Source organism: Musa acuminata, chromosome BXJ2-1 (assembly GCF_036884655.1).
Source record: "Musa acuminata AAA Group cultivar baxijiao chromosome BXJ2-1, Cavendish_Baxijiao_AAA, whole genome shotgun sequence".
Lineage (NCBI taxonomy): Eukaryota > Viridiplantae > Streptophyta > Magnoliopsida > Zingiberales > Musaceae > Musa > Musa acuminata.
The window spans coordinates 22,202,066-22,228,173 of NC_088338.1; positions in this window are offsets into that span (position 1 = coordinate 22,202,066).

Consider the following 26,108-nt stretch of genomic DNA (forward strand, 5'->3'; position numbering starts at 1 on the left):
CGAACTTACGAGGGCTATTGAGTGTCGATAGAGGATCATCCACTCTCGGCGTTATGAGAGGAATATCCCATGTGTTCTTGCTCAGACAAATCCCTGGCCAGGGTCATTCGAGTTGAGAGAGAAAGAGTTCTCCGGGAGAATCCGATTAGAGCAAGACTCGAGTAGAAACCGTATGGGTCTGACAGCACCATGCTCGATATACAGTCTCTGGGATATTAGATGGATGAGGGACTATAGGTACACGGTAACTGAGGACAGACAGGTCCAATGGATTGGATTCCCCTATATCGTCTGGGGACTACGGCGTAGTGGCCTAGTATATCCGTAGTCGATGAGTCGAGTGAATTATTACAAAGATAATAATTCACTGAGTTAGAAGGAGTTCTGACAGGTATGACTCACGGCCAGCTCGATATTGGGCCTAGAGGGTCACACACATATGGTAGGCATTGCGATGAGTAGAGGTTCGGATATGAGATATCCGACGGAGCCCTTGTCTTATTGGATGCAGATCCAATACCCACTAGGGGAGGACCCATTAGGGTTTGACAGGGGACCTCTATAAATAGGAGGGATTCAGAGCCTCATAGGCTAGAGCCTTTGCTTGTCTTTCTTATTCTCCTCTCCCTCTCCACCTCAGAGCAGGCCTGGAGTTTTGAGGAGTGTCGTCGCAACCCTGCTGTGTGGATCACCGCTAGAGAGGAGGACGCTTGACCTCCTTCACCCTCTCCTAAGGATCTACAAGGAAACAGGGATATACGATCTCCCTAGGCAACACAATCTACTCTATACGCAGTTTTAAGTTTCGCGGATTTTGCGCACCAATCTTCGCACGACGACGAACATCTCTTTGGGAATCGGGGATTTTGTTTTCTTGTTCTTCCACTACGCATATGATTTTGCCCCCAAGATTTCCCAACACTAACACCCTGTCACTAGGCAGTACCACCGCTTGACATAGTCTCGGAGACTGTGTCTAGATATCATGAACGTAAGTGTGTTCAAGAGGAAATGAGATGAGTTGAATAGTGCATACCTGTGGCATTGTGGGCTAGGTCACATCCATGAGGGAAGGATCCAAAAGTTACTAAAGGATGGATATCTAGATCCATTCGACTATGAGTCATATGCAACTTGTGAGCCTTACCTTCGTAGAAAACTAACCAACTCTCCTTTTAGTGGAACTGGAGAGAGAGCCACTAAGTTGTTGGAACTCATACATAGTGATATATATGGACCCATGTCAACTCATGCCATAGGTGGTTACTCCTACTTTATTACTTTTACTAATGAATTCTTAAATTATAAACATATGTACTTAATGAAGTACAAGTCCGAGGCTTTTGAGAAATTCAGAGGGTATAAGAATAAAGTAGAGAACCAGACTGGAAAGAGTATCAAGAATCTTCGATCAGATCGAAGAGGTGAGTACTTGAGTACAGAGTGCTAGTCATAGGTGCCCTACAAACCAATCACTTGAGTGATAACACGTGTGACTTGACACATAGTATTTTTTGGTTGTTATTATTATTTGACATTTTATCACTTTATATTGCCAATTACTTGAATATATTATGATGTCCATGGATCTATGCAATGGGAATCAGATCATGATAAGACCACGATAATGAGACCGATTCGCCTTTAAACATATATCATAAATAATCCAGGTCATAGGTTACTCGAGAGGGACATCGAGATAACCAAACAGATTGGTGTATTGCATAACCGTCCATATGATAGATGCAGCTAGTCTTGTTGAATCTCGAATTCTGATGATGAAATCAATTGATGAGTTTATCATCTAATGTGTATTTAAGTGACGTATGACTAACTTTGATCAGAAAAGGCATATCAATTAAAGCAAGTGGAATCAAACGTTGGGCCGGAGCAAACATGTCAGAAGATTGGACATTGGGCCGGAGGATTGGTCGACGTGTTGGCAGAATGCTTCGGTCCGTGAATTTGGGCATTGTGCCAAGTAGATCAGATTTTGCGAGAAGACAACATGCTGATTGGGCAATATACCGAAGGAGAGAACGATGCGTCGAAAGATCATACGAAGCGCCGGAAGAACCAATGACATACCGAACAACATAGGATTCGATTGTAATCGATTATGTCTAGATCATGTTAGTTTAGAGTCTAATTGAGTCAATTTAGAATGTAATTAGTGTTAGGAATAAGTCGGCACTAAGAGGAGGAGGGGGGGGGGTGGGTGGGGGTTGAATTAGTGCAGCAGATAAAAACGCCGGATTCAGAAATTTTATTTCATGCGATAAAACCAATCTCGGAAAGATATTAAACTTCAAAGCATTCGTAAGAGTGTAATGTGAAAGTAAAGCAAGTAAGGAGGTTTGTAGTAAGGTAAATTGCACAAAAGAAAAGCAAACCATATTTTTATAGTGGTTCGGTCGTCGTGACCTACATCCACTCCTGATTCCTCTTCTGTCGAGGCCACCGGTATCCACTATCGGTCTTCCTTCAATAGGCAAAGACCAATAACCTTTTACAGCTCTTTCTCCTTTTACCAGGCTTAGGAGATAACCCTTATACCCCCACTTACTCCTCTCTCAAACTATTCTAACACTTAGAAGAAGGCGAGGAGTTCACACAAGATTGCAACAGCGTTTCTTTTTTTGTTTTCACTCTCAATACTTGTGTAGTTTAACTAGGGATGAGAGAGGTATTTATATGCTTCAAGTTGATTCAAACTTGGAGCTTAAAAAGATTTCATCCCGGGTTTCCCGGGTCCTGGTGATACCACCGCCTATGCTGGGCGGTACCACAACCTTTGCTAAGCGGTACCATCGCCTTTGTTGGGCGGTACCACTGCTTACAGCACTGACATTGGGCGGTACCACTACCTAGTCTAGTGGTACCACCAGTTGGAAGATTGTGTCTGGATGGTACCACCACCCAAACTAGCGGTACCACCACCCAAACTGGCGGTACCATCGCCTGACATAGCCATTGGGCGGTACCATTGCCTGACAAAGTCTCGGAGACTATGCCACGATGGTGCCACCTATTGGGTCACTATTTGGGCCTTTCATTGGGCCCAACACAGTCCATACATGGGACCAACTGGCCCCTAATTGGGTTGGCCCAATTTTAATCTCAATTATGTGCTAACTATGAAATCTAAGACAATTACTAAGCTAAACAAGCCTGTAAGTCTAGGTTTCTTTCGGCGAGCTTCCAGCGAACTTTCGGCGATCTCACGGCAATGTTCCAATGGACTGTCGACAATCTCCTGGACTTTACGATGATCTTCTTGGGGAGTTCCGACGAGCTTCTTTGGCAAGCTCTTGGACTTCTCAATTAATTCTGATAGAACTTTCGACGAACGTCCGGACTTCCGACGAACTCTCAAACTCCCAACGAAATCACGTCCTTGATTTAGAGACTTCATTTTGCTTTATGCCTTACTATCGTAGTTAATCCTACACACATAAAACCTACTTCGATCTAGATAATTAATACTAAGCTAATCAAATGTTGTCTGACATATCATTGGTTCATCGATGTCTCGTCTGATTGTTCGGCGTATCGTCCTCTCTTGCGGCCTATTGCCCAATCGGCTAGTTGGCCTCCATAACTCTGATTTCCTTAGCCCAATATCCACTCTTCTTGGCCTGATGCTCGAACTCATGACTCGAAGCCTTCTATCGATATGTCAACCGATCCTTCGGCTCGATGTCCAATCTTCTGACATGTTTTTCTCCAGCCCAACATGATTTTTCCTGCTTTAATTATCTCTCCATGATCGAAGCATCCTACATCACTCAAAATACAGATTAAATTATAAATACTATCTATTGGTTTCATCATCAAAATTCAAGATTCAATAATCTCTCCCTTTTTGATGATGACAACCAATTGATGACAAAGTTAACCTTAACTCCCCCTATCAATATGCCATATTGATAGAACTCTTGGATTCAAAATACCAAGCAACATGTTATCATAAACTTATGCATAATATCATCATACTTCTCCCCCTTTGTTATCAACAAAAAGGAGAAGTTTAACTATCAAGTGTTTAGGACATATTACAGTTCAAATCATTACATTATAAATATAATCTTCAGTTTTATCATCATGCAAGCTAGCAAAAATTTGAGTTTTGAAAGTTTGTAAATTTTACTATATGTGCAAGTTTAGCATGTTTTGCTTCTTGAGATAGGCAAGATAGCACTATTGCTTCACTTAAGATTGCAAGCTAGCAAGTTGTTAGGATCCTTTTATTTTATGTGCCTTCCTTTTATTTTCTGTGCATTTATTAAGTCTGTTTAGTTCAGTTAAAGTTAGAACTCTATAAATAGGGATGTAACTACTTCTTTTAGGTTATCTATGAAAAATACTATTCAGCCTTTTGACAAACCGTAGGAGGTCGATCCCCTCGAAGTGATCAAGGAGGTCGATCCCCTCGAAGCGATCATCCCTTTCTCTTTCTTCTTTTACGAGAAGACTTTAAGGTCTTACCAATTGGTATCAGAGCGGTGATCCTTGACATTCTCACTGCAGTATTTCCGTAGCTATCATCAAAAAAAAAAAAAGAAAGAAATTTGTGTGAGGAAGGGTGAAGCCGACAGCCACGAACGTTGATCCTTCTCAATCGAGAAGGAACCTCTGCATCCCGGCCAGCGACCATCATTGCCCTTTCTCCACCGCCGTTGCTACTACCCAGCCAGCAACCACCACCGCTGCTACTGCCCCCTCGCTGTAGTTATCTTAATCCCAAAAAAGAATAGAAAGAAAGAGAAGGCCGACAGCCACGCATGCAATCTAGAACCCCTGCTTCCCCTGCTTCCGGTTAGCGACCACCACCACCGCCGCTCCGCTGCAAGGTGACTCCACCACTATCGCTGCTTCCTGGCCTCTCGTTGCCGCTCGATCACCGCCGGTCGCCTCCCAACCGCAACCCTAGCTGCCTCATCTTGGGTCGTAGCTACAACCGCCGGTTGCCTCCCTCCTCGTGGCGACCCTTGGTGACGCTGCTCCCAACAGCAGCACCACCACTGCCAGCCACCACAATCCTCTCCTCATTGATCCCAACCATTGGCGAGGCTTCAGCGTCGCTAGTGGCTCCTTCTGTGATGCAATAGTAATAGAGCCTTCTGTTGCCGTAGCCCCCCTTCAATCCTTGCCGCCGCCGCCGCTTCTCGGCCACCAACCTCCTCCTCTCCAGCACCGCCGCCCCTGCTTCTCGGCAGCCCGTGCCCCTGTTGCAGCCTGCCATAACTCTGCATCATTGCCGTAGCCTTAACCCCCGTGCTCTGCACCATTGTCGTAGCCCCCTCGCTCTACATCATTGTCGTAGCTGTCGGTTGTCACCACTACAGCCTTAACCCCGGTCGCTTCAATGCCACCTTCCTCTTATTCTGCCTACGTTGCAGTTGTCGGTTGCCATCACCGCAGCCTCAACCTAACTGCTTGGCGATTGCTTCCTTGGGTCACAATAGTTGCAGTCGTCGCCTTCCAACCCCCGATGCTCTCATCTCACGCATTGACTGAAACATAGGGCAGCACCTCACAGTGACTACAGCACTGCCCTTGGTGTTCGTTTCCCCAGCAGCTTCATAGCAATAGTGCGGATGCCCTTGACCAGACATTAGAAATAAGAACTGGGGATTACCGATTTGCAATCATACGCAATGGCTGTCGATAACTCAATGAAAACACAAATGGAAGTGTTAGAATCCAGAATTGAGAATCAGCTACAAGAAACCCTTCAGGATTTCAAAAAGAGCTTGTTGGAGCACTTTAGCAGGTTTCAATAAGATGGGAGCTCAAGTTCTACATTGAACAGATTGGGAGGTACAGGAAAAGGACCCTAGGATTATGACACACACTACCCACGCATTTTGGTAGAATTTCCATGATGGGAAGATGGGGATCCGACCAGTTAGATCTCTAGGGCAGAAAAGTTTTTTCGTTCTCACAGAACCCCAGAAGAATCTAAGGTAGAAGTGGCCTCAATCCAACTCGTTGGAAATGCAATCTAGTGGTACAATTGGTACAAAACTTGTCACAAAGTTCCTTCATGGGAGCAGTTCAAAAGAGGGCTTCTTGTTCGCTTGGCCCATCCGAATATGAGAATGTTGATGGCCATCTCCCCAAAATTCGTCAAACTTCTACAGTATTTGAATATTAGAGTAGGTTTGAAAGATTATCATACCAAGGTAGAAATTGGTCAGAATGATAACTTCTGGGTACATTTGTTGAAGGACTTATTCTAGAGATCTGGTGTGAGGTTAAGGCTCGTTAACCTCACACTATGATAGCTGTGATTTCATTTGCACACCTGCATTAGGAAAAGATCAGTGTGGAATATTGTCGAAATAGAGTTGCCAATAAACAGGTGATTAGCAAGCAACCCATCTTATCTACTCCTAGTCGAAATACACTCGCCGACTAACCCGAGAAGAACTCAAAGAAAGGTCAGCGAAGAATTTGTGCTAGCATTGTGATGAAAATTAGAGTAAGGAGTACCGATGCAAACAAGAAAGACTTTTGATGATTGAACCGATCGAAGAGGAACCAGAAGTAGAAGTGTCGGATTCCGATTATAAAGATGTGGAAACTGATGAAGATGTTAAAGCCATCACACATACAGTGCATGCATTGGCTAGCTACACTAATCCACAAACTTAGAAAATAGGAGAAACTCTAAAACATCAGCCTGTCACTATTTTGATTGATACGGGTAGCATTAATAATTTTATGGATAGGAAAGATGCAGCTTGCTTAGCTTACCACATCGAATACTGTGACAAATTTGAAGTCAAGGTCACCGATGGATGGATTTTAACCTGTGACAACAAGTGCTTAAAGATAAAACTGACTTTGCTAGGCCAAGAATTATTTGTGGATTTGTTTTTATTACTTTGGAAGACTATGAAGTGGTGCTCAGAATTGAATGACTATCAACCCTAGGTGATGTCTCCTGGAATTTTTCTAAACTAATTATAAAGTTCTTTATTGATGGAAAGCAGGTGACTCTCAAAGGAAGACACGGAGGTAAGGTTACAACTATCATTAGCCATTGGATGGAGCGGGTCCTCCGGAAGACACACCGGATTCTTGGTGCAATTGCAGAACATTGAAAAGGAAACGACAGTGAACATCCTGATTGAAAATATTGAATCATTGTTAACAGATTTTGTAGATATATTTGCAGAGCCACACAAACTTCCACCTCTTAGATGTCATGATCATCATATACCACTATTACCCGGGAAGGTACCAACCAATGTCCGGCCCTATAGATATCCACATTTTCAAAAGGCAGAGACAAAGAGGATTGTCACAAAGATGCTCAAAACAGGAGTTATACGAGCGAGTGTTAGCCCATATTCTTCCTCAGTCTTACTGATCAGAAAGAAGGATGGCTCATGGCGGATGTGTGTCGACTATCGAGCACTCAGCATTATAGTGAAAGATAAATATCCTATTCCAATAGTGGATGAATTGTTGGACGAATTGGGAGGAGCTCAGGTCTTCACCAAATTGGACCTACGATCGGGCTATCATCAAATCAGAGTACATGAAAGTGATGTTCAAAAAACTACCTTCAGGACACATAACGACCATTATGAGTTTCTAGTAATGCCTTTTGGGTTAACCAAGGCACCCTCTACCTTTCAGAGTTTAATGAATGATATATATCAGGCTCATCTCCGTAAGTTTATTCTGGTTTTCTTTGATGATATTTTAATATATAGTCCTTCCCTATAAAGTCATTTATTACATTTACGAATTGTCTTTAATATTTTCATGAGCATGGCCTTTTTATTAAGAAATCCAAGAACAGTTTTGGGCAACTGGAGGTTGAGTACCTCGGCCATATTATATCTCAAAAGGGTGTTGCAATTGATCCTTCAAAAATCCAAGTGATGACAAACTGGCCAATTCCAAAGTTAATCAAAGCTTTAAGGGGGTTCTTGGGACTAACGAGCTATTATCGAAAGTTTGTGATTAATTATGGCAAAATCAGTGCCACCTTGACGTCACTTCTGAAGAAAGATGCATTTAGATGGTCAGATGAGGCAACTCAAGCATTTCATCTCTTAAAAATTGCAATGACAACTACACTAGTGCTTTCTCTACCCGATTTTAATAAGTTGTTTGTGATTGAATCTGATGCTTCTGGAGCTGAAATAGGGGCTGTATTAATGCAAGAAGGTCGACCTATCGCTTATGCTAGTAAGGCTCTTTCCCCTTCCCATTTGACTTTATCCATTTATGACAAGGAGATGATAGCCATAATACATGCAGTCACAAAATGGAGACCCTACCTAATTGGTCAGGAGTTTCAAATACGCACTGATCACAAAAGCCTCAAATATTTTCTAGAGCAAAAGATTTCTTCTTTAGAGCAGCATAAATGGGTCATAAAGCTACTAGGATTCGATTATAAGATCGTTTATAAAAAGGGGAGCGAGAATTTAGTACCAGGTGCCCTCTCATGCCTTCCGGAACAAGCTGAACTAATAGCTATATCTATTCCTATTTGCGAGACTATAGAAGTTATCAGAAGGGAATGGTTAGATAATATTAAGATCCAAAATATCACTAAAAAATTAGAAGAAGCCCTAGGTTCTATCCCAAATTATAGTTAGGATTCGGTGGACTTGCGCTATAAAGGCCGAATAGTGGTTGCCCCACATTCTTCTTGCCAGGCGATAATTCTGAAGGAGTTCCATTCATCACCAATTGCTGGTCACTCGGGATTTCTCCAAACTTATAAGCGAGTTTGACAACTTTTTTATTGGAAAGGTATGAAAAATTTCATCAAGAAATTTGTTGCAGAATATGATGTTTGCCAACGCCACAAAAGTGAGACAGTAGCCACCCTAAGCTTACTACAGCCCCTCCCTATTCCTGATAATACTTGGATCGACATATCTATGGATTTCATTGACAGACTCCCACCATCTCAAGGAAAAAGTACTATACTTATAGTCGAGGATAGGCTTACAAAGTATGCTCATTTCTGTGCTGTATAATATCCTTATACTGCTACAAGTGTTGCTCGCATTTTTGTGGAAAACATAGCTAAATTTCAAGGAAGTCCCCGTTCCATTGTTAGTGATAGAGACAAGGTTTTTACTAGCTCCTTTTGGACAAAACTTTTCTGTTTACAGGGTACTCAACTGAATATGAGCACTGCTTATCATCCAAAAACAGATGGGAAAACTGAAGTGGTAAACAGGTGCCTAGAAAATTACCTCTAATGCTTTACTAGCGATAAGTTGAAGGAATGAATTAAATGGCTTCCCTGGGTGGAGTGGTGGTATAATACCTCTTACCATTCTTATATTAAAATTGTTAGGATTAGAGCGGCACTACGAGGGGGGGGTGAATTAGTGCAGTGGATTAAAACGTCAGTTTTGACAAATCTTTCGTACGATAAAAATCGAACTCGGAAGTGCTTAACTTGAAAGCGTATTCGTAAAGTTATGCAGCAAAGGTAATGAGGAAATAAAGCACGTAAGAAGGTTTGCAGTAATGTAAATAGCAATAATGAAATGCAAACCAGAGATCACGCCGATTTTAAAGTGGTTCGGTCAAATGACCTACAGCCACTTGCGAGACCCTGTTCGATGAGGCTCCCACCTTCCACTAGCAAATCTCTTGAAAGAGAAGGGCAAATACCCCTCTTACAACTTTTTACAAGCGGTTCACTCTCTTACAGATTTTCAGCAAGAAAGAAGGAGGTGACCACTAGCAAATTGAAAATAAGACTTGCTAAAACTTTTCTAAGACCTTTCTCTCAATCAATTGCTTCTCAAAAAAGTTGTAATCTCAGCTGAGATTTGAGGGGTATTTATAGGCCTCAAGAGGATTCAAATTTGGGCTCCAAAATTTGAATTCTCTTTGGTTCCCGATGCTGGCGGTCCCACCGCCTATCAGTGTCTGAAAGAAGAACGAGTTTGAACCCCTTTTGATGTATCTCCTATAATTTGCTCTTTTGGATGAGCATCTACATACTTCCATTCTTTTGGTAAAGAAATTTCGGAAGAAGATGCATTCAAATGGCTATTTTGAGGAGAGGGTTCATTTAAATTCAAATTATCAAAACCAAGATCATCATCAAAATCATTTTTCTTTAAATCAGAAATTTCATTAAAAACTACATGAATAGACTCTTCAATTACTAAAGTTCTTTTATTAAAAACCCGAAAAGCTTTAGAAACGGAAGAGTAACCAAGAAAGATGCCTTCATCGGATTTAGCATCAAATTTTCCTAAAGCATCCCTTTCATTTAAAATAAAGCATTTACAACCAAAAACTTTAAAATAGGACATGTTTGGTTTTTTGTTATTCCATAATTCATAGGGAGTTTTGGATAAGGATGGTCTTATTAGGACTCTATTCATGATGTAGCAAGCCGTATTTACGGCTTCGGCCCAAAAGTACTTAGGTAAACTATGTTCATTCAACATAGTTCTTGCCATTTCTTGTAGATTTCTATTTTTCCTTTCAACTACTCCATTTTGTTGAGGATTTCTTGGAGTTGAGAAGTTGTGATTGTACCCATTACTTTCGCAAAAATTTTGAAAGTCACGGTTTTGGAATTCACCACCGTGATCACTCCGAATTGATGAAATCATGAAGCCTCTTTCGTTTTGAGTGAGTTTACAAAATTTAGAGAAACACTTGAAGCAATCACTTTTGTGAGCTAAGAAATAGGTCCAAGTGTATCTAGAGTAGTCATCTACAATCACAAAAGCATATTTGCTTCCACCTAGACTTGTTGTATCAATTGGTCCAAATAAGTCCAAATGGATCAATTGTAATGGTCTAGTAGTGCTAATTTGATTTTTTGGTTTGAAGCTTGTTTTTATTTGATTGCCTAGTTGACATGCATCGCATACTTTGTCCTTAATAAACTTTATATTTGGAATTCCTCGTACTAATTCTTGAGATGAGATCTTAGATATTGTTTTCATGCTTGCATGGCCTAATCTCCTATGCCAAAGCCAAGCATCATCATTTACGGCGGAGAAGCACATTTCATTACTTAGTTCATCAAGATTGATGGTATAGACATTATTTTGTTTTAAAGCAATCATAGTCATGTTATGATTTGGTTTTTCAATAATGCACATATTTGATTCAAATCTAACGATGTAAACTTTATCGCATAGTTGACTAATACTCAAGAGATTATGTTTCAATCCATCAACTAGTAAGACATCATCAATGGTAAAATTAAATTTGTTACCAATAGTTCCCTTGCCAATGATTTTGCCCTTGTTGTTGTCTCCGAAGGTAACGTACCCTTCTTCTTTGCTAGTGAGCATAGAGAAATGAGATGGATCTCCAGTCATATGTCTTGAGCATCCACTATCGAGATACCATCTCTTGCTCCTAGCTTGTGGGTTTGTCTACAAAAGAGGATGATTTTTAGGTACCCATTTGATTTTGGGTGCCTCAAAAATTGACCCACTGACTTTGTTATTTATTATTGAATTCTTTATAGTTCCTTTAGGAACCCATATTAATTTTTGTGAACTAATTTTCCTAAATGGGCATTTGTAGGCAATATGTCCGGATTTGCAACAAAAGTTGCATTTCATATAAGAGGAAACATGTAATGTAGGTCCTTTTATGAAAGTGGTAGGATTTTGATGTAATCCTTTTACAAATCCAATTCCATTTCTATTTGCGATGTGACCCTTGTGTGCAAGGATCATATCTAATCCTTTGCTACCAACCTTAAACTTGTTTAAGGTTTCCTTAAGAAGCAAATTTTCATTTTTTATTGCTTCTAAGTGCTCACACTTAGAGCATGGAGGAGTTTGAAGACTATCAAACTTATCTTGTAGCAAAGCATGCTCTTTCTTTAAGATACTTAACTTCTTGCTAACAGTTCTACATTCATCAAATAATTCATGAAAAGCGATAGATAGTTCTTCAAAAGATAAATCTTCATTAAATAAATCACATACCTCTTCTCCTAACGCCATTAGCGCGTAATGAGCAACTTGCTCGGTGTTGGACTCCTCTTCTTCGGATGCGCTTGAATCATCCCACGTTGCCTTGAACGCCTTCTTCTTTGATGTTCTCTTTTTGGCTTGAGGACAATCATTCTTATAGTGTCCCGGTTTTTTGCATTCATAGCAAATCACTTGGTCCTTCTTTTGTTCAAATTTATTTTTTGTATTATTTTTAAATCTGTTCTTTTTTAAATATTTTTTAAATTTTTGAGTCAAAAGTGCAATGTCATTGTCACTGTCCTCATCACTTGATGTTCCTTTCAAGTGGTCTTCTTGTGATTTGAGTGCCATATCCTTCCTGTTCTTTGGAAGGGGGTTCTCGAGCTCGTCATGAGCTTGACATGTTATTTCGTAGGTCATTAGAGACCCAATGAGTTCTTCAAGAGGGAATGCTTTAAGGTCTTTGGCCTCTTGAATGGCCGTAACTTTTGGATCCCAACTTTTAGGGAGGGATCTTAAGATTTTAGTTACTAGTTCAAAGTTAGTAAAATCTTTACCAAGAGCTTTGAGTCCATTGATGACATCCGTAAACCGGGTGTACATGTCTCCGATGGACTCACTTGGTTTCATTCGGAAAAGTTCGTAAGAGTGCACAAGGATGTTGATTTTGGACTCTTTCACTCGGCTAGTGCCTTCATTAGTGACCTCAAGAGTTCTCCAAATATCAAAAGCCGAATCACACATTGAAACACGATTAAATTCGTTTTTGTCTAGTGCACAAAACAAGGCATTCATAGCCTTTGCATTTAAAGCAAAAACCTTCTTCTCCGATTCATCCCATTCGCTCATCGGAAGAGAAGATTTTTGAAATCCATTCTCGACAATAGACCAAAGCTCAAAGTCCATAGAAATGAGGAAGAAGTCATGAAACTAGAAGTCATGAAACTAGATAGACATAGTCATTCCACCTGATGACATAGTCATTCCATAGTCATTCCACCTGATGAAACTCAAAGTCCATTCTCGACAATAGACTAATTCATGCATATGACATAGTCATTCCACCTGATGAAGAAGTCATGAAACTAGATAGATTTAATGTCATAAATAAAAACCTACTAAGAAGATTAAGATGTACATTCATAAATGAGACATGGATTAGATTACCTAGAAGGATTGACCCTCTCCCACCTGATCTAAAAACTGAAACACCAATATTTAGGGACAATCAAAATCCTCCTACTAGTCCCTTTAAGGCAACACCTCCAGCAGAGCAAGCACCCTCTTCATCTACCGATGACATACGGACTCGAATGGATCAATTTGATTAATGTCAAGATCAAATTTTAACTGAGTTGCAACAGATTCATCGACAACTTAATACTTTGTTTAGACATTTTGACTTATCTCCACCTGAATAACTAATGTATGTCTTTTTGCTGATGACAAATGGGGAGAAGTTGACATGAATGTTGTAATGTTCACTTTAATAGTGTGTTCACTTTGATGTTGTGATATTGCGTTCATTTTGATGATGTTGTGATCTCTTAAATATTAAGAACTTTTGATGCTGTGAAATTTTAATGTTACCATACAATGATGCAATATCAGATTCTTAATATTGTAAACTTTTGAATGTTACTATGCAATATAATGATGATGTTTCATGCATTATAAGGCTACTTTATCATGCATGAAGTGATAAAATCGTTCATTTAATATCTTAATGTATCATGGCATGATTACTTGTATACGTTATCATGCTTCATTTCGTATCAAATTGTTCTGATGAGGTATCATGAGCTTAACTTACTATTTACAATTGATACCATGATGAATTATCATTCGTATCATCTTTCAAAATTTAAAAATGGATACGTGGCATCATATTTTGAATTGGTGAATCATGATAAGTATCATGTTTTGCATGATTGAATATAACTTATCAGTTTGATGCTTGAATTCAAAAGTCTTGAATTCCAGAATATCTTTTCTCAAAGTATGGCATATAAATAGTGGGAGTTAAGGTTAACTCCTTCACAAATTGGTTGTCATCATAAAAAAGGGGAAGATTGTTGAATCTTAGATTTTAATGATGAAATCAATTGATAAATTATTTGACCTAATCTATATGTTGAGATAAGTATGCAGGATTAACTAAAATAGTAGTAAGGCATAAAGCAGATGATGGACCGAAGTCGTAGATTCGGATGATGTATCGGAAGTGTGTTAGGAGCTCACCGAGAGTTCATCGAGAGTTCACCGGAGGATCATCGGAAGATCATTGAGAGTTCATCGGAAGATCATCGAGAGTTCGTCGAAAGCTCGTCGGAAGACTCACTGAGAAGTTCGCTGGAGGTTTGTCGAAAGAAAAATCGTCATACCATACTACTTGCTTGCCTTAATCGTAGTTAGAACATTAGTTGAGTTAGGATCGGGAGGTAATCCCAATAACTTAGTCACAGGCCAATTAGGCCCTTAATAGGGCTGAATTGGGTCGAATTGAACAACCCATTCAGCACCTGAAACCACGGCCGGTGGTGGTACCGCTTGGTGACCTAATCTCTGAGGTGGACTGGGCGGTGGTACCGTTGGCAGTTAATGCTGCTAGTGGTGGTACCGCCCATGTTAGGCGGTGGTGCCACTAGAGCTCGGTCTTTGAGCTCTGTTAGGCGATAGTACCACCGAGACTAGGAAGTGGTACCACCTAGTGTCAGACTGCAGGCAGTAGTACTGCCCAATAATGGCGATGGTACCACTAGTACCCTGAAATCCAGGGATGTGATACTTTTTGGCTTCAATTCTGAAGCCATTGGGGCCTATAAATACCCAACCCTTTTCTGCATAAAAGGCACGAAAGTATTAACATAATCTTGAATTCTTAGGGTGTTAAAGTATTGTAAAAGTGAGAAGAGTCCTCCCCTCCCTCTCTTAGCTTTGTAACCATCCAAGAAAGAGGAGTGAGGCTTGTAAAGGTTTTCTCTTAAACCCGGTAAAAGGAGAAAGAGCTATAAAAGGTGGTTGGTCTTCGTCTATTGAAGGAGGACCATTAGTGGACTCCGGTGACCTTGATAGAGGAGGAATTGTGATAGGACTCTAGCAAGGTTGGGTCCTACTCAATCAAGAAGTAGCTAATAAAACCATGTGAGATTGTAATAAACCCCACCTAGCCGCCTCTATTCTATAAAGAAGAGTAGCTAGGATTTATATTTGGGCCTTTGTGTAACATCCCATTAGTCCCACATCGGAAGTGGGCAATGTGTATGATTGGCTTATATGGGCCTGATGAGTGTACTATGTTAACTCCCGCTTAAGCATTTTGGTCCACGGTTGAAGGACCAAAATGGAGTTATTGGCCAGTTAACTCATCAGACTCGGGTCGTGACATTTGGTATCAGAGCCGACCTAGCATTTGGGCAGGGTGAGAGGGCTCGAGTAGGAAAGGGCTACCCGTGGATGGAGTCGAGAACTCATCACGGCGTGGAGCCACCACTGAGTTAAACCTCACATGCACTATGCTAGGGTTCGATTTGGGTTATGTTGGGCCTTGACGAGGACATCAAGCTAATTGAGTTGGGGATATTGTAACATTCCATTAGTCCTACATCGGAAGTGGGCAATGTGTATGATTGGCTTATATGGGACTGATGAGTGTACTATGTTAACTCCCGCTTAAGGATTTTGGTCCACGGTTGAAGGACCAAAATGGAGTTATTGGCCAGTTAACTCATCAGACTCGGGTCGTGACATTTGGTATCAGAGCCGACCTAGCATTTGGGCAGGGTGAGAGGGCTCGAGTAGGAAAGGGCTACCCGTGGATGGAGTCGAGAACTCATCACGGCGTGGAGCCACCATTGAGTTAAACCTCACATGCACTATGCTAGGGTTCGATTTGGGTTATGTTGGGCCTTGACGAGGACATCAAGCTAATTGAGTTGGGGATATTGTAACATTCCATTAGTCCTACATCGGAAGTGGGCAATGTGTATGATTGGCTTATATGGGACTGATGAGTGTACTACGTTAACTCCCGCTTAAGGATTTTGGTCCACGGTTGAAGGACCAAAATAGAGTTATTGGCCAGTTAACTCATTAGACTTAGGTCGTGACACTTTGGGCTTCCTAGCCACCGCCCCCTTTTACTGGGCTGGTTGGATAGGGTTGAGGGCAAAAGTGGTAACTCACTTTGGAAGCAGCCCCTAGGCCTAGGGTTTTGTGCCCTATATAAGCATGAAGCCTCCATCTCTTTGAAAATAAGATTCATCTATAATTGTAGCCATTTGACCGACTTCGAAGATGGTGGAACCCCTATAGTATTCCAAGGGTTGATCCCCCTCAAAGATCAATTTACATAGAATTCCTCTGGGGTTCTATCATCTTGTATCAGAGCAGCGATCTTGCTGCATTTGCTGCCATCCCTACCACCCACCACCAGCTAAGCAATTCTCATAATTGCTCTTGATGTCGCCATCTCCACCGTCATCTTCTACTATAGATCAAATCAATCTACTACTGTCACCTCTAATTACATTAGAGATATAATATTCTCCTATCACTAATACCTTTTGCTGCTGCAATTTTTCATTCAAAATACCAAGAAGAAGTCTTCTTATCTATCCTATGCTACAAATTCCTTTCATCACAAAAGTTATCATCTTTGCGAACGAAGGATTGCTGTAGAAAATTTCAACCGCATATTGTTGCCTTTAACCGATCTATTTGTAATCCTTTTTGAACAAAATTTCTTATATGCATCATAGATTATCTTGGCTTCTATCTAAGATTGATCTAATGAGGAATTTATCTCTAAAAATGTTCTTGTGTTACTACAAATTTTCGTCGCAAATCGCTGAAATTTTTCGACGAGAATTCTGCGATCACAACTTGCACCAATTTCCTTACTGTTATACTGCCAAAATTTTCTTGATTAAATTGGTCATCATTGCTGTTATATAAACTGAAATTTTGCTATCAAATTCCCTCCTCAAATCTCTTGGTTTTTGCAAAAAATTTCATCGAAAAATCGTTGTTTCTTCGACGACAATTTTGCTCTTACAAGACAACACATATCTATAACAACTTCCACTGATTTCTATCAAACCTTTGATGCCATCTACCACAGACCTAAAACTATTTTCCCTAACCTTCATCTACTACCATCACAGTGCTAAAACATTACCAAACTACACTCTCAAACTACACCCAAAACAACTACAAAACAAGCCTAAACCGCATCCTACATCCACTAATCCACTAACCCTTTCGACCACCACTTCTCTCAACTTATACATGCCTTTAACCTGATAATAAAAGAGAGATCTTAACATTATAGATTTAGAGGCATATACTATGGCATATGAGGAGGCAATCAATTCTAAATTTAAAGCCATCAAGGCACGAATGGAGGATAAGATTCAGACTCTCTTTACCGAACTCAGTTTGGGCCGACCACCAAGCCTAAAGAAATCACATCAAGGAGAGAGCTCAGACCAATCACACCAAGCCCGAAGAGAAGACTTCTAAGAGAGGGGAAGCTCTATGACTGATCCCTACTATCCACACATGAAGGTGGACTTCCCTAGATGGGAAGAAGGAGACCTGATTGGTTGGATCTCACGCGTGGAGCGATATTTTTGGTATCACAAAATCGCGGACGCATATATGGTGGAAGTTATGGCTATACATCTTGAAGGGGATGCCATATAGTGATTTGACTAGTTTGAACACACTCATGGAGTCATCTCATGGTGACAATTCAAAGAAGGACTATTGATCCGCTTCGTACCAACCGATTACGAGAACATTGATGGACAACTAGCAAAGATCCAATAAACCTCCACTATTCAGGAGTACCAAACTAGATTTGAAAGGTTATCTAATCAAACTTGTGATTGGTCTGAAAAATAGCTATTAGGGACCTTCATTGAGGGCTTAAAGCTAGAGATCCGGGGAGAAGTTAAAGTGTGAAAACCGTGCACGCTTATGGCAGCCATCTCTTTCGCATGACTTCAAGAGGAGCGATTGGACCATGAAGCCTAGAGGACTAGAGTCGCTCCCCAACCAGCAATACTAAAGCCCTCAGCCCCCCCTATTGCCAACCGAGCCCTTGCACTAAAAAGCTTGATAAGAGAAGAGTTTCGGGAGTGATCTGTGAAGGGGTTATGTTGGCATTGCGATGAGTTATGGAGCCACGAGCATCCTTGTAAAAAAGGGAGACTTCTTGTGATTAAACCAGTAGAAGAAGAGGCCATTGTACATCTAGAAGAAAACCTTAAACATGAAAAAGAAGATATGGAAGAAGAGCTACAACCGACCAACTTTACAGTACATGCACTAGCCAACTACTCAAACCCGCCAACGATGAAAGTTGGAGGCCTTCTCAAACAACAACCGATCACTATTCTCATCGACACGGGCTACACTAATAACTTTCTAAACAGTAAGGTTGTGTTAAGACCCTAAAGTCTTATCATAAAATGCTTTGATACCAAATGATAAGACCCTAGGGTCTTATCGTAAAAGAAGGAAGAGCTCTGATACCAATTGATAAGATGCTAAGGTCTTATCGTGGAAGAAAGGGGAGAAAAGGAAATGATAATGGAAGAAACGGACAAAATGGAAGAAATGGAAGAAAAAGGGATGATCACTTCAAGGGGATCGGCCTCCTTAATCACTTCGATGGGATCGACCTCCTTGATCGCTTCAAGGGGATCAGCCTCCTAGGGTTTGTCATAACAAACTGGAATAATAATTCATTGATGTATTTTTTTAAAAAAAGGGTTACATCACTATTTATAGAGTTCCACAATCCACTGGGACTTGGATTCTTAATAATAATTAAATATTAAATAAACCTCTACCCGTCTCTAACTTAACTAAACAAACTTAATAAACAACTGAACTAAACAAACTCAATAAACATTATTCAAAAGCTCAGAAAAAGTGTCCTAACAATTCCTCCCTCTTCAAATCAACCTTGTCCTCAAGGCTGAGCAACATCAAACTCGAGGAGCTTCTTTTTCAGTACTTCAGTCATAGGCTATCTGCAACACATCACAATTCGTTGATCAAGTAAGTATGGTCTCCACTTTTTAATAGTGTAAGCAACAAGTCGGTCTTTCAGTGTAGTAATCGTTGCAAGAAACTCCTGGCCCTATATAATCAATTTTATCTTTGAACATTTGATATCACAAGTGAAAATTTATCCATCAGCGATCTTTATTTCGAATTTGTCATAGCCTTCAATGTGGTGGGCCAATCGGTCAACAGTCTCACTATCCATAAAATTATTAGTGCTACTAGTATCAATCAAAACTATAATAGGTTGATGTTCTAGAGTTCTGCCAACTTCCATCGTTTGCGGGTTAGAGTAGTCAGCTAATACATGCATTATATGTATGGTAGGTATAACATCTTCATTAGAATTTATACCTTCATGATCAGAGTCCACATTCTTAGCTTTCGGTTCCTCTCCAATTGGTTCAATCATTAAAAGTTGCCCTTGTTTTCATCGGTGCTCCATACTCCACTTTTCATCATAGTACAAACCCCTTGCTGATCTTTTCTTGCTAATTTTTTTCTCATGTAGATGTACAAATGAGATCGCAGCTTTCATAGTGCGGGGTTGACGAGTCTTAACTTCACACCGAATCTCTAGAATAAGCCCTTCAATAAATGTACCCGGAAGTTGTCGGTCCGGCTAATCTCTAGCTTGATTTGACAATCTTTCAAACCTACTCTAATATTCTAACACTATAGAAGTCTGACAAATTTTGATGAGCTGACAATCAACATTCTTATATTCGGATGGGCCAAAGCGAACAAGAAGCCCTCTTTTGAACTGCTCCCACGAAGGAATTCCATGGAAAGTTTCATACCAATCGTACCATTGGATTGCATCTCCATTGAGCTAGATTGAGGCCACTTCTATCTTAGATTCTTCTGGGGTTCTATGAAAACAAAAAAAATTTTCCGCCTTAGAGATCTAACTAGTCGGATCCCCATCTTTCCATCGTGAAAATTCTACCCTACTGCGTGGGTAGTGTGTGTCACCATCCTAGGGCCCTTTTCCTGTACCTCCCAATTTGTTCAACGTAGAACTTGAGCTCCCATTTTGTTGAAACCCACTAAAGTTCTCCAACAAGCTATTTTTGAAATCATGAAGCGTTTCTTGTAGCCGATTCTCAATTCTAGTTTTCAATGCTTCCATTAGCCGATTCTGTTCCCAACACTTCCATTTATGCTTTCACTGAGTTATTGACAGCCATTATGTATGATTGCAAAATGATAATCTCAACTCCTATTTCTGGCATCGGTCAAGGGTATCAGCACTATCGATGCGAAGTTGCCAAGGAGGTGGACATCGAGGATAGTGTTGTGGTCACTGCGTTGGAGGAACCTGTGGTTGAGGCTGCGGTGATGGCAACCTGTAGTGAAGGCAACCTGTGGTTGCGGTAGAAGATGCTAAGCAAGGGGGAGGCAACGTTGAAGCGACTGGGGTTGAGAAGAGGAATCGGTGGTGCGTGCGCTGCTGGAGTTGAGGCTGGGCAGCGTACTTACTGTGGTTGCTGCGTGTGCTGTTGGATGGCGACTGCTGTAGAATGAGGGGTTGGTCGTTGGCCGAGAGCAATAGCGGCGGTGGTTGCTGGCCAAATTGTGGTGATTGATGGCTGCAGTAGAAAATGCAAAGTTGCTCTGTTGTGGTCGCCGCGAGGAGGGGAGGTCAGTTGCGGCTACAACAGTTGTGACCCAAGGGAAGGCAGCGACGGTGGCACGGTTGTGGCAGTGTCACCGACGGTAGAAGCGACGAGGGGGTGGTCCGCTGGCTGCAAAGTAGCAGTTGTAGCCTTCTCGCTCGAGCGAGATGGGGCAGCGAGGAGGTGAAGGTCGCTGGCCGGGGAGTAGCAGCAATGGTGGTCGAGCGGCCGGGAAGCAGCGACAGCGATGGAGAAGGAGTTGCCTTGCAGCGGCGTTGTGGAAGAAGGGAAGCAGTGGTGCGGCGGGCTAAAGCAGGGGTGCGGCGGGCTAAAGCAGGGGTGCGGCGGGCTAAAGTGGGGGTGCGGGCTGCCAGGAAGCAGGGGCGACGGTGCTGGAGAGGGGAAGGTTGGTGGCTGGGGAGCAGCGGCGGCGGTGGTCGAGCGACCGGGAAACAACGACGACAGTGGAGAAGGAGAAGGAGGCCGAGCGTCGCGGCTACGGCAGTAGAGGATGCTTTGTTGTTGATGCTAGTGGAGGCGATGAATCGGCGTCTGTGGCTGCGACCCAAGGGGAGGCAGCTAGGGTTGTGGCTGGGAGACGGGCAGCGGTGATCAAGAGGGCGGAAGTGACCAAGCAGCGGCGAGGCGGCAGGGAAAAGTGGTGGTGACATAGTTGGGAACAAGGGCAATAGGTGAGTTATCGTGTTTCGGTCACCGCAAGGAGAGAGGCAACCGGTGGTCGTGGCTGCGACCCAAGGGGACGCCAGCGGCGGTGGAGAAGGAGGCAGCGGTGGTGGCGTCGCTGGGAGCAGCGTCACCAACGATCGCCAAAGAGGGGAGGTCGAGCGGTTGTGGCTGTGACCCAAGGAGAGGCGGGCAACAGTGAAGAAGGAGGTGACGGTGGTGACTCGTGTGGGAGGCAACGGGCGGTGGTGGCTGCTAGCAGGGAAGCGGGCAATGGTGGTCGCTGGCCGGAGAGCAGTAGCGGCGCGTGGGCTGGCCGGAAGCAGGGGATGCTATTAGGACTCTAGCTAGGAGAGTCCTAATTGAGAGGAACATTCATGTAAAACCTACCGAAGCCAACCCCTATTAAAGAGGTGAAGAGATCGGCTAGGGTTAGGAGGTTGTTTCTTAGAGAAGAATTAGGAGTTGTAAAGGAATAGGAGTCTTGAGTAAAAGTCCTATTAGGAGTTGGTTAGAAGTAGGAGTCGTGAGTAGGAGTCCTATTAGGAGTTAGGGTTTAGAAGCCCTATAAATAGCCATGTATTCCTCCTCTTTCCATAAGCAATAGATGAATCTTTTCTGTAGCCTTTGAGCAGCAACTTGGAGGGAGGAACCCCTATAGAGTTCCAAGGAGGCCGATCCCCTAATGAGATTAACCCCAAATTTAGAATCTGCAAGGGTTCTATTACCTGGTATCAGAACAGCATTTTTTGCATCTTGCTACCCTTCCACAGCCATCCATCAACCCTCCACAGCCGCCTAAAGCAATTCTCACAACTGCTTAAAAGATCGTCGTCAAATTCCGTCGTCATCTCCACCACCGTGGATCATCCTTTGATCTCCCCGTGAATTGCAACAGGTTCTGGTTTCCTACCTTACTACTGCTGCAATTTAGTTATTCTTATTCAAAAATCCCAAAAAAATTGTTCCTATATTGCTGCATAAACTTTTCGTCACAAAATTTTCATCTCTACGATGAAAGATACATTGCAGAATTCCAGCCGCACAGCACTGTCTTTTTGATCTTGCTACTATATTTTTTCTATCCAAATTTCTATGAAATTTTAGGACATCTTTAACACTTCCTAACAGCGGATTTCCCTTTAGTTTTTTTTAAAAATTCTCAATATAAACCATTGATGTTTTACGTCTAATATGCTATACTTGAAAATCTATATTGTAAAATTTTAGCCGCATAGCACTGTTTGTTTGATCTTGATACTATGTTTTTTCTATCCAAATCTCTAAAAAATTTTTATGATATATTTGACACTTCCTAATAGTAGATTTCCCTTTGGTTTAGTCGAAAAAATCTCAATATAAACTACTGATCTTTTATGTCCAATCTGATACACTTGAAAATCTGTGCTACAGAAAATTTCAGCCACATATTGTTGCCTTAACCCATCTATTTGCAATCTTTTCTGAACGAAATTTCTTAGATACTTCATAGATCATCTTATCTTCCATTAAGATTGATCTATTGAGGAATTCATCTCTAAAAATGATTTTGTGTTGCTCCAAATTTTTGTCCCAAGCCGCTGAAATTTTTCGACGAGAATTCTGCTATCGCAGCTTGCACCAATTCCTTGCTGTTATACTGCTGAAATTTTCTTAATTAAATTAGACATCCTTGCTGTCATATAAACTATGATTTTGCTGTCAATTCCCTCCTTGATTCTCTTAAGCTTTTGGTGGAAATTTCATCGAGAAACCGTTGTTTCTTCGACGATAATTCTGCTCTTACAAGTCAGCACATACTTGCTGCAACTTCCACTGATTTCTATCAAACCTTTGCTGCCATCTATCACAGATCCAAAACTTTCATCCACAGCCCTAAAACTCCACCAAACCACACCCTCAAACTACACCCAAAATAGCCTCAAAACAAGCCTAAACCATAGCCTACATCTACTAATCCACCAACCCTTTCAACTATCACCTCTCTCAACCAATACATGCCTTTAACCCGATAACAAAAGAGAGATCTTAACATCACAGATTTGGCGGCATATACTATGGCATCTGAGGAGGTAATCAATGTTAAATTTGAAGCATTTGAGGTGCGAATGGAGGATAAGATTCGGACGCTCTTTACCGAACACAGATTGGGCCGACCACCAAGCCCGAAGAAATCACATCAAGGAGAGAGCTTTGCCCAATCGCACCAAGCCCGAAGATATGACTTCCAAGAGAGGGGAAGCTCTATGACTGACTCCAACTATTCATGCATGAGAGTGGACTTTCCTAGATGGGAAGAAGGAGACCCGATTGGTTGGATCTCGCGCGCGGAGCGATATTTTCGGTACCACAAAACTGTGGATGCATCTATGGTGAAAATTGCAGCTATACATCTTGAAGGGGATGATATACAGTGGTTTGACTGGTTTGAACATATTTATGGAGTCCTTTCATAGCAACAATTCAAAGAAGGACTACTGTTCCGCTTCGGACCAACCGATTACGAGAACATTAACGGACAACTAGCAAAGATATGACAAACCTCCACCATTCAAGAGTACCAAACCAGGTTTGAAAGGTTAACTAATCAAACTCATGATTGGTCTCAAAAACACCTATTAGGGACCTTCATTAAGGGCTTAAAGCCGGAGATCCGGGGAGAAGTTAAAGTGCGACAATCGTACACACTTATGGCAGCCATCTCTTTCGCATGACATCAAGAGGAGCGATTCAACCATGAAGCTCGGAGGACTAGGGTCACTCCTCAACCAGAAATACTGAAGCATTCAGCCCCCCCTACTATTGACCAAGTCCCTACACCAAAAAGGTTGACAAGAGAAGAGCTTCGGGAGCGATATGCAAAGGGGTTATATTGGCATTGCGATGAGCTGTGGAGTCGTGAGCATCACTGTAGTAAAGGGAGACTTCTTATGATTGAACCAGTAGAAGAAGAGGTCATTGAACATCCAAAAGAGAGCCTTGAACATGAAGAAGAAGATGCAGAAGAAGAGCCACAATCGATCAAAATTATGGTACATGCACTAGCCGGCTACTCAAACTCGCAAACGATGAAAGTTGGATGCCTTCTCAAACAATAACCAATCATTGTTCTCATTGACACAGGTAGTACTAATAACTTCCAAAATAGTAAGGTTTCTGTCTAGATGGCCTTACCTATCGAGAATTGCAGCAGGTTTGATGTTAAGGTCACCGACGGATGGATTTTGAAATATGATCGTAGGCGCCCGCGAGTGAAACTGTTGCTGTAGGACCAAGAGATAATTGTATATTTCTTCCTTCTCCCTCTTGATGATCATGAGGCCATGCTTAGAATTAAATGGTTGATGATATTATGTGATGTTTCTTGGAATTTTATGCAACTAATTATGAAATTTTACAGTAAGGAGAAACAGGTGATACTGCACGGGAAACGTGGGGGCGACATAATGACGATTTGCACACAACAAATGGAGAAGGTTTTGTATAAAACATGTAGTGGATTTTTAGTACAACTTGAGCAGCAAACTAAGGGAGAGTCAATAGAATTTGAAGATCCAAACCTACTTCCTTTGCTTGCTGAATTTTCAGATATATTTGACGAACCGCACAACCTACCTCTTACCCGTCGGCATGATCATTATATAATGATTCTTCCAATTAAACCTCCAACAAATACTCGGCCATATCAGTATCTACATCTCTAGAAGGATGAAATAGAAAGATTGTAAAAGAGATGCTTGAAATAAGAGTTATTCAGCCAAGTTGCAGTCTCTACTCTTCACCAGTGCTACTTGTACGCAAGAAGGATGAAACATGGCGAATATGCGTTGATTACCAAGCTCTCAATGGCATAACCATCAAGGATAAATACCCTATTCAAGTAGTAGATGAATTGCTAGATGAAAGGGAGCACAAATCTTCAGAAAACTGGACCTTCAATCCGGGTATCATCAAATACGAGTGTGTGAAAAAGACATATCGAAAATCGCCTTTCGAGCACACAACGACCACTATAAATTTTTGCTTTCTGCAATAACAGATGGAATATCTTGAGCATATCATATCAGAGGAAGGTGTAATGATGGACCCCTCCAAAATAGAAGCAATGCAGAACTGGTCGACCCCGAGGAACATAAAATTACTATATGGATTTCTGGGTTTAATAGGCTACTACCGTAAGTTCATGAAAAACTATGGAAAGATCAGTGCACCAGTTACTTCCTTATTGAAAAAAGATGTCTTCCAATGGTTGAACAAAGCCTTCGCTGCCTTCGACAAACTTAAGGCAGCCATGATGACGACGCTGGTGCTAGCATTACCAGATTTTAGCCGACCCTTCATTATTGAGGCCAACGCATTTGGAGTCAGAATTGGAGCCATTCTCATATAAGATGGTCGACCACTCGCATACACTAGCAAGGCATTGTCTCCCTCCCATCAAAATATATCAACATATGGTAAGGAGATACTCGCCATTGTGCATGCAGCAACGAGGTGGAGACCCTACTTGATCGGTCGACGATTTCAAATTAAAACCGACCATAAAAGCCTCAAGTACTTTTTGGAGCAAAAGATATCATCTCTTGAGCAAGAAAAATGGGTAACCAAACTTCTTGGATTTGATTATGAAATAACTTACAAAAAGTGGAAAGAGAATGTTGTTGTAGATGCGCTTTCGCAACTACCCGAGCAAGATGAATTTTTGGTCGTTTCACTTCCGACCAGCGACTTCCTTAAGGATATTAAGATGGAATGGAAGGAAGATTCGGAGACTAGT